Source organism: Dendropsophus ebraccatus, chromosome 11 (assembly GCF_027789765.1).
Source record: "Dendropsophus ebraccatus isolate aDenEbr1 chromosome 11, aDenEbr1.pat, whole genome shotgun sequence".
NCBI lineage: Eukaryota > Metazoa > Chordata > Amphibia > Anura > Hylidae > Dendropsophus > Dendropsophus ebraccatus.
The window spans coordinates 460,001-472,500 of record NC_091464.1 but is presented as its reverse complement, the minus strand read 5'-3'; the positions used below and the strand labels follow the sequence as shown (position 1 = coordinate 472,500).

General features: G+C 48.3%; 1 protein-coding gene across 3 annotated transcripts in view; it reads left to right on the top strand.

Annotated features, from left to right (window-relative positions):
• Positions 1-12,500, top strand: part of DCAF6 (DDB1 and CUL4 associated factor 6) — a 413,552-nt gene that overhangs the window by 162,786 nt on the left and 238,266 nt on the right. The gene's annotated exons all lie outside the window — the stretch shown is intronic.

The following is a 12,500-nucleotide window of genomic DNA, read 5'->3' as shown; positions in this document are numbered from 1 at the left end:
ACCTGACTACCGCTTCTTACCGAGGTTGACATCTGGCATTCCACAATGGCTCTGCGTTGCTGGTAAACCCTGGCTACCATCTGGAAGGTGGAATTCTACCGCATGGGTACATCGCACAGCAGTCTGTGAGCCGGCAGTTACAAGCTCCTTTGCACTGCCCTAAGGGTGGCAGCGTCCGTCACAGAGTCAGCCACATTGGGGTAGGTCTTCAGAAACCGCTGCACCACTAGGTTGAACACGTGGGCCAGGCATGGTACATGTGTGAGGCTGCCGAGTTGCAGAGCCGCCACCAGGTTTTGCCCGTTGTCTCACACAACCATGGCTGGTTTGAGGCTCTGTGGCGCGAGCCAAAAATCTGACTGCGCCGTGATGCCCTGCAACAGCTCCTGGGCCGTGTGCCTCTTGTCACTTAAGCTCGGCATTTTCGACACCGCCTGTTGGTGCTTACCCACCGCACTGCTGATACTACGAGATGGAGGCGACGTGCTCGTGGAGGGTAATGGAGAGGAGGAGGAGGAAGAAGAGGAGGAGAAAGAGGTGTACAAATCATGAGAGACCGCAACCGAGGTAGGCCCCGCAATCCTCGGGGTGGGCACCACATGAGCGGAACCAGGATCAGACTCTGTCCCAGCCTCCACCAAGTTGACCCAATGTGCCGTCAGGAAGATATAGTGTCCCTGCCCGCCAGCACTTGTCCACGTGTCCGTGGTTAGGTGGACCTCGTCGCTGACCGCGTTGGTCATGGCACGGATGATGTTATCTGACACGTGCTGGTGTAGGGCTGAGATGGCACACCGTGAAAAGTAGTGGCGGCTGGGAACAGAGTACCGAGGGACAGCCACCGCCATGAGGTTACTAAAAGCCTCTGTCTCTACCAGCCGATATGGCAGCATCTCCAAGCTCAGCAGTTTGCCTATGTGCACATTTAGAGCTTGTGCATGCGGGTGAGTGGCCGTGTATTTGTGCTTCTGTTCAAAGGTCTGCTGCATAGAGCGCATGCGCGCGGGGTTCATGGCGGACGCGTCCTGCTGAGCTCCGCAGTCCCGCCAGCCTCCGCAGCGCTAATTAAGCGAATATACGCTCCGGTCCGGCTCCTCTTCTCCCCAAACAGCTCGGTGACTGTCCGGGCTACAGGATAGCGACGAGGATGGGCAAGAACAGCAAGGGCACCGGCCACATTGCAGCTCCCCATGTCACTGCGCAGCAACGGCCCTCCTCGCAGCAGACTCGGTCCGGCGCTATCTTGCCTCAGCGTGCGGCCTCACAGGCTTCCCCCAGGAGCGACACGGGGCGGCGGGCTTCTCCCAGGAAGGAGGTAATAACTGCCCAGTCCCCCATGGCGTCCACCCGCGCCAGATCACCCAGCCCCTCCTCTGACATCTTTGGGGACCAGGATACACAGGGCTCGTCCCTGGATAAAGTAATGGCGGACATAGCCCTCAGTCAGTCAAGTTCTGACTTGGCACCCAGCCAGCACAGCCCGGACAGACATGAAATGGAGGGAGGTGACATGGAGGATAGAAACTCTGCACACATGATGCACTATTCTCCTGATAAAGTTCTCCTGTCCAGATTTTCATTACTTTTACAACAAGAATTGGGGAAAGCCTGTTCCAGGATTACTGCTGACTTGAAATCTGACTTTCAGGAAGTGGGGGTGAGGTTAGAGGCGATGGAATCTAAAATAGATGCTACTGTGAACACAGTTAACCAACACTCTTCCTGCATGGGGGAGCTATATGGTCAACTTGATGTAGCACGCGCAAAAATAGAAGACCTTGAAAATAGGTCACGCCGTGAAAATTTCCGTATTAGAGGCCTATCTGAGAGTGTCATGGACCTAGAGGAAGCGGTTAAAGAACTGTTTCATCTTCTTATTCCTGATCTCCCGGACCGCTACTATGACCTAGATAGGGTTCATCGGGCTCTGACGGCGCCCAGGGCTGACGGCCTTCCAAGAGATGTTGTGGTTAAGCCTCACTACTTTATGGCAAAGGAAAAATTGCTGAGAACTGCTCGAGATAATCCTGAGTTGATGCTCCGCGACATGCCCATCCAGATATATGCGGATCTGGCTCCCAGTACGATCCAAAAGCGACGCACGTTGAAGCCTTTGCTACAAATTCTGCAAAGGAAAGAGATTCGCTATAGGTGGGCCTTCCCCTTCCGTTTGGTCTTCACGTACAAGAATAGACCTCATAGCTTCACATCACTGCCAGAGGGAGAGTCGATCTTCATCTCTTTGGGGTTACTGACAAAAGACTCTAACAGCTCTCCGCCAAGATCTTTGTTGGATTCCGATTGGAGGCAGAAACCGCCCCTTTCTCCGCTGTGGAAAGGGGGTTCAAGATCGCGGCCTAAGTGATGGCCTAATTGATGTTTGATCATGTCCTGTCCTTGGACTTTGGTGTGAATAGGCGCTGGACTGTCACCGTTTCTATAGTACCCTTGCTTATTCAGTAATGTTTCTTTGATTTATGTTACTGTTTTGGCTTCATGTAGGGAGCCTGACCCATGATAGGCTGCCGTGGACTGATAGGGTTTTGCCCTTGTGCTCTCCCTGACCTCCTGAGCTTGCTCCTCTAATTATGGGAGGGCAATCTCTTAAGGTCCTGTTTTGGGGACCTTGGTCCCTTGTAGATTTTCTCTTAACTTCTTCTTTTCTGTTCCCTTCCTTCTCTTTTCCCTCTTGTTTGTCCCTCTGTCCCTCGCTCCCCCTTGGCTTGATGATTAGAGTGTTCAGAAACATACATAATGGCGTCCCATAGGTCTGACCTCAAGGTTGTTACACACAATGTCCAGGGTTTGAATAGTCCAACTAAAAGGAAAAAAGCTTTTCAGTTATATCGTTCTATGAAGGCTGATGTTGTTTTTTTGCAAGAACTTCATTTCTCCACGCATTCTGTACCAAAATTCATGCATAACCATTATCCTGTGTTTTTTTTAGCTTTGGCGGACGAAAAGAAGAAAGGAGTAGGCATCTTCTTCTCCAGATCGGTTGATTTTACGCTATCCAATTCTTATAGCGACCCTGACGGACGTTACCTGTTGCGGACGGGTACTCTGCAAGGCTCCCCAGTCTCCTTTTTATCCTACTATGCACCCAATACGGGACAGGTACAATTTTTCCAAAACATGTTTAAACTACTAGCACCCCACCTCGAGGGGCGCCTGATTTTTGCTGGTGACTCCAATTTGGCTTTGGACGCTTCTCTAGACAGAAAACCTGGAGAACTGTCCAAGTCCAGAGCCCCATCCAAGCAGGGCCTTCTACTGGCCAAATTGTTTCACACTTACAATTTGATTGATGCCTGGCGGGCAGCGAACCCTACTACCAAAGATTATTCCTATTTCTCTGTAGCTCATTCCTCCTTCTCTCGTATAGACCATGTTCTTCTCTCTTCACAACTCTCCTTTAATCTCTCTAAGGCTAGTATTTCCCCTATACCATGGTCTGATCATGACCCGGTTGGTGCTAGATTCTTTCTGGATTACCCCCGCTTTTCTACCTTGGAGATTAAATGAGACCTTACTGACCAATCCTGTAGCTTGCGCTGAGGTCCTTTCAGGTCTTCAAGATTTCTTTGCTGTTAATTTACCTGATGAGACCTCGCCTGCGATTAATTGGGAGGCCCATAAGGCCACGATTAGGGGTACCCTAATTAAATTAGCTTCTAGACTCAAAAAGGAGAGGGATGCTACTCTACGGTCAAAAACTATAGAATACAAGCGGCTGTGCACCCTCCATAAGAGGAACCCGAGCCCTGGGCTGGTATTCAGCTCAGTCCTCGCTACTTCAACTTTAGATATTTGTCTGACCTCGGTGGCAGAGCGAAGCCTGCGGTGGACGCAGTATAGATTCTTTAGTCCGGGTGATAAGCCTGGGTCTCTCTTAGCTAAACGTTTGTCTCCAAAGTTTCGACATACGGCTATCCCCACTGTGAGGCTCCCTAATGGGACGGTTTCACAGCATCCCCCCTCAGTCTTAGAGGCCTTTCATAGATTTTATTCTAAACTTTATAAACGGGAGGGTGAGTTTCAAAAACCAATGGCGCAATCCTTATTCGCAGACTTGGATTTGCCTACTTTAGCAGCAGCACACAAAGACTTAATGGATGATCCCGTTTCGCTGGAAGAGGTAAAGAGCGCCATTAAAGGGCTTAAACATGGTTCCGCACCAGGGCCTGATGGCTTCTCCAGCTTTTATTATAAAAAATTTGTGGACATTCTAGCCCCACATTTAGTTTTATTGTTTAACTCTTTGAGAGAGGGATCTGAACTCTGTTCTGACTCACTTAAGGCTTATATCTCGGTAATCCCCAAGCCCGATAAAAATCATCTCCTTTGTGAAAATTATAGGCCTATATCTCTTATTAATGTCGACATAAAAATCCTTACTAAAATTATGGCCACGCGCATTAACTCCTTTATAGAGCAATATATTCACATAGATCAAGTGGGTTTTGTCCCTAATAGACAGTCAGCGGATCAAACAAGGAGGGTGATAGACCTTGAATCCTTGGTGCACTCGCAGTGGGCTCCGACCTCCTCCAAACAAGCTTTGTGTTTGTCGTTAGACTTGCATAAAGCTTTTGACTCCCTTGATTGGGAATATTTGTTCAATATTCTAGATAAATGGGGCTTCGGTCCTAATTTTTTAACTCTCTTGCGAGGCCTGTACTCTCACCCTACAGCTCGGGTAAACATTAAGGGTCACATGTCTCCTGCTATAGGGGTAGAACGTGGAACTAGACAAGGATGTCCTCTGTCCCCCATTCTATTTATTCTTGCAATAGAACCCTTAGCGCGTCTGATTAGGGCACATGGGAGCATTAAAGGAATAGAGGTGAATGGTGAACAACATAAGTGTGCGCTTTATGCAGATGATATCCTGTTACTACTCACTTCCCCCTTGACCTCTCTTACGAATGTCTATAGCCTACTAGATAAGTTTGCTAGAGTGTCGGGTTTGGGAATTAACCATAGTAAGTTGGAAATATTGAATTTAAATATCCCCCACGCGGCCGCTAAATTGATCCAGTTAAATTTTGAGATGCGTTGGAGAGAAGATAAGCTAAGATGTCTGGGAATCACCCTTACGTCTTCTCTTTTCTCCCTCTTCTCTTCAAACTTTATCCCTCTTAAGAAGAAACTGAATGAGGATCTGAAACTTTGGTCCACTCTTAACCTTACCTGGTTGGGCCTCATTGCGGCAGTTAAAATGACCCTACTTCCGAAATTATTATACTTATTTCGTACGGTCCCCATTGATATCCCACTTCCCTTTCTCCGGGGTCTACAGAGGGAGATTTTGGCTTTTATATGGGGTCCTCGTCGTTGTTGCGTGCCTCAACGGACACTGTACTCCAGCCGGACTAATGGAGGCCTTGGTCTGCCTAATATAATTAAATATTACTACGCTGCCCGCCTGGCCCCAATCGTTTCTTTACATCGTACCACTGCCCATCCCGGCTGGGTTCCCATTGAACAATCTGCTTGCCCGGCCTTCCCGCTGGATCTGTTGCCGTGGCTTCCTATGAAAAAACGTCCACCGATCTTATGCCCACTCCTTTCTTCTATGCTGTCCCTGTGGGATCGGCTTAATCGTTCTTTTGCTTTGGGATCGGAGCACACTCCGGCTGCTCCCCTTTTTGCCAACCCTGCATTTGCCCCAGGCGTTCGCGTCTCTGTCTTTAAATGGTGGTCTGACAAGGGTTTATACAGGATTGGCAACTTTTTTTTTATAGACAAGGCATTCGCCCTAGAGATTTTTTTGTTACAATTCATAAATTGCCTGAAGCTGAACACTTTTTAGATATAACCAGATTGTTCATTTTCTCACTGCTTGGAAAGATAGATGTGTGGATGTAACTGTGACTACGTTTTTTGAAGGTTTATGTATAAATTCCCCGTCAGGGAAGCATGTTTTATCACTGTTGTATGCCCATTTCACCACACCTTCAGATAAGTTGAGTTACATGGTGCAGTGGGAAAGGGATTTGGCTCTTTCCTACTCCACCCGGGAATGGCAGGATATAGCATCCAATACTGCTAAAATCTCAATTAACATGGCTTTGGTGGAAGCCAATTATAAAGTTCTTCTCCGCTGGTATTTGGTCCCGGCTCGTATTGCTAAAATGGTTCCTAACTACTAACCGCTCTGTTTTAGACAATGTGGTGGAGTTGGTACCATGAGCCACATTTGGTGGGACTGCCCAAAGGTAAAACGGTTTTGGAGACGAATTTTTAATTTATTATTCTCATTGACACAGTGCAATGTGCGCATGTATCCTTCTGTTGCCTTGCTGAATGTGAGGGTCCCGGGGGCGTCCAAGGCCGTACAACAGTTTGCCTCATTTCTGTTTCTGGCGGCAAAGATAGCGATTGCCACCTCCTGGAAAAAAGGGGCGGTACCCCTGGAATTGGTGAGAGTTAAACTCAACTGGATTATGGTCAATGACCGGCTGCATGCTCTTCTTCACGATAGGGAAGAAAAATTCCTAAAGGTCTGGCAGCCCTGGATTTCTTATATATCCTCCTCTACGTAGGGTTGTTGGCCTTGTACGCCCCTGCGGTTGTACGGGCTTGGGTGGTGCGAGGGCCATACACTACCTCCTTTCCCCCTCTTCCCTTCCCCTCTTCCCCTTATTCCCTTTCCTGTTTTTCCTGGTTTGTCTTGTCTGACTCTTCTTTTTCTCTCTTTTCTGTTTCTCTCTTATTGCTTCCTCGGCCCCGGTCCCACCGGACGCTGGAACCCGGGGTCTTTGTTTAGTTGAATTTAGCAGACGACATTTCGGTCTGCCCAGTAGTTTTAACATCGGACTATGGTTAAAAATGATGTGATGTTAGTTACACCCTTTTCTGCTGTCAATGATAGCTTCCACTTTAAACTGTTGGATTTATTTTATTTGATGTATGGTCATACATTGCCGATTGTGGGCTTCTTTGTACACTTGATGCTCTTTCATTTGCAATTGTTTGCGGAACAAAACAAAAAACGTAATAAAACTTTTTGGAAAGTTCAAAGGTCTGCTGCAGGGACAGTTGAACGCTGCGCTTGGACACCTTGCTGGAGGGTGTGGAGCATAGTGGAGGTGAAGGGATGCGTGTAGGGTGGGAGGCGCTCGTGCCTGGGGCCTGGGTGGGGGGACTGACAGAGCCAGGGGAGGAGCAGGGGTGCGACTGGCAGTAAGTGAACGGCTTTGGTTCCACTGAGTGGGGTGTTAAGCACTCATATGCCTGCGCATGCTGGTAGTGGTTAGGCTGGTAGTGGTGGCTCCCCTGCTGATCCTGGCGTGGCACACGTTGCACACTACAGTCCGTCGGTCATCCGCACTTTCTTCCTCCAGACTTGGGAACATCTAGGCCTGGCCACGGGAGTTTGACTCTGTGAAATAGTTGCTGATCTACTCGCTCTGCCCCTGCCTCTCCCTCTGCCCACCCCTCTTCCTCTACCAACCGGTCCTGCGGGTGAACTTGCCCCCCCCTCAGAAGCACGGTCTTCACTAGGCTTATCCACCCAGCTCGGGTCAGTCACCTCGTCCTCATCCACCAGCTACTCACTCTCCTCCTCACTTAGAGTTTCATCCATGAAAACAACCTCACTGTCTGACAACCGGGTCTCATCATCATCATCATCAGACACCTCTTCCAACCCCGCTTACAAGTCCCCACTCTCATCACCCACCGACTGCCTGAGCTGCATAGTTTGGGCATCAGGACAGATCGACTGCATCGGTTGCTTTGACTCAGGGAAGGGTCCAGAAAAGAGTTCCTGGGAGCATGGTGGTGGTGGTGGATGGAGGGGCCAGGCTGTGGGGAAGGAGGCGGAGCTAATGGAGCAAGGGTTCCACTCCCTTGGGTAGTGTGGGTGGACTGCGTAGAAGACTGGGTGGTGGAGAAGTTACTGGACACATTATCCGCTATCCACGTCAGCACCTGTTCACACTGCTGCGGTTTCAATATCGGTCTACCCTGAGACCCCGTAAGTTGGGTGAAGAAGCTAGGGAGTGGACGTCTGCGGTGTGCCACTGCTACCTCCTCAATGGGTGCTGCTGTGTCACCCTGCCCAGAACCGCGACCTCTGCCCACTGCATCGCTTGGAACCCCACGTCCTCGACCCTTACCCCTGGGGGTCACCATTTTATGGACACTGCACAGTATGGAGCTTAGATAGACCTTGCGTATGAAATACAGAAATCAGGAAAAATACTTGTGCTCCCACTAGTTTTGTGGGGGGCTATACGGTGCAATCTGGTATTGGCATGAACTATACACACTATGACGCCCCCTTCAAAATCAGCAGTGAAATAGTTGTATGCAGGTGTACTAGAAATCCCAGCAATACTGTGTAATATAGCTGCACCACCAGCCCTAAAATCATAAAGGAGTACACTGAGCACTTCTTAGGGGTGTGTATACAACACCTAACGTCCCCTTTCTGCCAGCAGCCGGTCACCACAGTGTGCTGGTTAAATCGCAGTAGCAGCACTGCAAGTCCCAGCCAGCAGTCTGTAGTAATAGTAATAATAAAAGCTTTTAAGCCCTGAAAAGGTCTGTGTGTTTGTATTGCTGGTATATACCCTGGCTACTGGAAGGCTATATCCTACACTGACACTCTCCCTGACCAGCAGCAGCTCTGTCCCTGATCTCTCACAGCATGCGTCTGAAGCCAGCACTGTCGGCGCCCAGTTTTATATGGCAGGGTCATCTGATCTGGCCAACCAATCGCTGCTATCGACATGTATAAGTCCCATGTCATCGCAGGATGTACCAGAGATTTTCCTGCATGTTTATTGGCTGAGAAATAGCGCCCAAACTTACAGGAAACGAATGATGAGATTTTCTCGAGTATCGCGAGATGCTCGTCCGAGTAACGAGAACCATCGAGTACCCTAATACTCCATCGAGGACCAAGCTCGGACCAGCACGTTCGCTTATCACTAGCGCTGGCACATCCTCACCCTCCAACACAAGTGGTTGGGCATCAGTGCACTCAGTGTCTTTGCAACTGGGGCAGGGGTTCATCGCCATAGTGCAATAGCGACCTCTCCGTGACTCGTGTGCTCTATGCCTTCAGCAATGGAGGGGTGACGGGAAGACAAAGCCCTGTAACTGGAGGCGCTCTGTGCCATGAAATCTGCTAAGGCCTTAGCTTGGTCTTGCCTCACCATCCGAAGAGTATTGGGGCCTACTAAATGATGCTGCAAGGCCTGGCACCTGTTTGCACCAGAGTTAGATTTTACATTTGGGTGTGGAGCAGACACAGGTATAGCAGCTGTACATCTCCCTTTAAGCTCCAGCTCAATCAGGGCCACATCCCTTATTTGATGTGCTCTTCATTTTTGGTTTCCTTTTTAAAAATTAATAGTTTCCAGTTCATCTTTTGTTACAATTTTAAGTACTTTTCCTACCTAGTTGTTACCTGTTGTTTTCCATTTCTTCTAACATCCATTTTACCCCATAATTCCGATCCCCATTGATTTCAGTGGGGTTCGGGTTCAAATCTGGGGCATTGAAATTGCCATGGGTCAGCTTATCAATATTCTGCTGCCAGATACGGTTTTACAACAGGACTAAAGATCTCACCTGAGAGGTGCTTCACAAGGTTAACTTCACCCAGGAGAGCTGTGGACAGAATGTAGGGACACACTAAGGGACAGGGCAGGAGTGATTTCATAGCTACTCAGCTTGTACTACTTCCCTCACACTGCCCTCAATCTGTCCCTGATACCTAATCAACCTTCTATATCCCTGCCTCTCTGTGTGTATGTGTTCAGTTCTCTGTACAGGAGCGAACTGGATGGCTTCCATCACACACCCAGGCTTTTATTGTAGAATAATATAAAATGTGCGGCTGCCATCTTGGACTGAATTCGTATGAACTTTGCAGAAAGTTTGGTTCAGTCACAAACATTTTTCATTATTCGTAACCAACCTCGGTTCGGAAAGTTTGCACATTTGGAATCTTTTCTCAGTTTACTTTCGCTCTGGACTTTACCTTGGGGCTTAGTTTAGGGCTTTAGCTTTTAGCATGGGGATTTAGTTTGGGGCTTTAGCTTAAGGCTGACTCCATTGGAGGATGTTACATTTAAAGGAGAAGTCCGGTGAAAATTTTTATTAAAGTATTGTATTGCCCCCCCACCCACAAAAAAAAAAAAAAGAAAAGTTATACAAATCCCCAATATACATTTATTATGGGAAATACTAATAAAGTGCTTATTTCTCTGCACTTACATCAAGGCTTCACTTCCTGGATAACATAGGGATGTCACTTCCTGGATAACATAGGGATGTCACTTCCTGGATAACATGGGGATGTCCCTTCCTGGATAACATGGGGATGTCCCTTCCTGGATAACATGGGGATGTCACTTCCTGGATAACACGGTGATGTCACTTCCTGGATAACACGAGGATGTCACTTCCTGGATAACACGAGGATGTCACTTCCTGGATAACACGAGGATGTCACTTCCTGGATAACATGGGGATGTCACTTCCTGGATAACATGGGGATGTCACTTCCTGGATAACATGGGGATGTCACTTCCTGGATAACACGGTGATGTCCCTTCCTGGATAACACGGTGATGTCCCTTCCTGGATAACACGGTGATGTCACTTCCTGGATAACATGGGGATGTCACTTCCTGGATAACACGGGGATGTCCCTTCCTGGATAACATGGGGATGTCACTTCCTGGATAACACGGTGATGTCACTTCCTGGATAACACGGGATGTCACTTCCTGGATAACATGGGGATGTCACTTCCTGGATAACATGGTGATGTCCCTTCCTGGATAACACGGTGATGTCCCTTCCTGGATAACACGGTGATGTCACTTCCTGGATAACACGGGGATGTCCCTTCCTGGATAACATGGGGATGTCACTTCCTGGATAACACGGTGATGTCACTTCCTGGGTAACACGGTGATGTCACTTCCTGGGTAACACGGGGATGTCACTTCCTGGATAATATGGTGAGGTCACTTCCTGGATAACATGGTGAGGTCACAGCCCGACTCCCAGAGCTGTGCCGGCTGTGGCTGCTGGAGAGGATGATGGCAGAGAGATGCTCAGTGTCCCTCCAGTGTCCTGTGTCCCTCAGTGTCCCTCTGCCATCATTCTCTCCAGCAGCCACAGCCCGCACAGCTCTGGGAATCGTGACATCCCCATGTTATCCAGGAAGTGACATCACCGTGTTATCCAGGAAGTGACATCCCCATGCTATCCAGGAAGCGGCATCACCGTGTTATCCAGGAAGGGACATCACCGTGGTATCCAGGAAGTGACATCCCCATGTTATCCAGGAAGTGACATCACCATGTTATCCAGGAAGTGACATCACCATGTAATCCAGGAAGTGACGTCACCATGTTATCCAGGAAGCGACATCATGTTATCTAGGAAGTGACATCACCATGTTATCCAGAAAGCGACAGCACCATGTTATCTAGAAAGCGACATCCCCATGTTATCCAGGAAGTGACATCGCCGTGTTATCCAGGAAGTGACATCACCGTGTTATCCAGGAAGTGACATCCCCGTGTTATCTATGAAGTGACATCCCCGTGTTATCTATGAAGTGACATCCCCGTGTTATCTATGAAGTGACATCCCCGTGTTATCTATGAAGTGACATCCCCGTGTTATCTATGAAGTGACATCCCCGTGTTATCTATGAAGTGACATCCCCGTGTTATCTATGAAGTGACATCCCCGTGTTATCTATGAAGTGACATCCCCGTGTTATCTATGAAGTGACATCCCCGTGTTATCTATGAAGTGACATCCCCGTGTTATCTATGAAGTGACATCCCCGTGTTATCTATGAAGTGACATCCCCGTGTTATCTATGAAGTGACATCCCCGTGTTATCTATGAAGTGACATCCCCGTGTTATCTATGAAGTGACATCCCCGTGTTATCTATGAAGTGACATCCCCGTGTTATCTATGAAGTGACATCCCCGTGTTATCTATGAAGTGACATCCCCGTGTTATCTATGAAGTGACATCCCCGTGTTATCTATGAAGTGACATCCCCGTGTTATCTATGAAGTGACATCCCCGTGTTATCTATGAAGTGACATCCCCGTGTTATCTATGAAGTGACATCCCCGTGTTATCTATGAAGTGACATCCCCGTGTTATCTATGAAGTGACATCCCCGTGTTATCTATGAAGTGACATCCCCGTGTTATCTATGAAGTGACATCCCCGTGTTATCTATGAAGTGACATCCCCGTGTTATCTATGAAGTGACATCCCCGTGTTATCTATGAAGTGACATCCCCGTGTTATCTATGAAGTGACATCCCCGTGTTATCTATGAAGTGACATCCCCGTGTTATCTATGAAGTGACATCCCCGTGTTATCTATGAAGTGACATCCCCGTGTTATCTATGAAGTGACATCCCCGTGTTATCTATGAAGTGACATCCCCGTGTTATCTATGAAGTGACATCCCCGTGTTATCTATGAAGTGACAT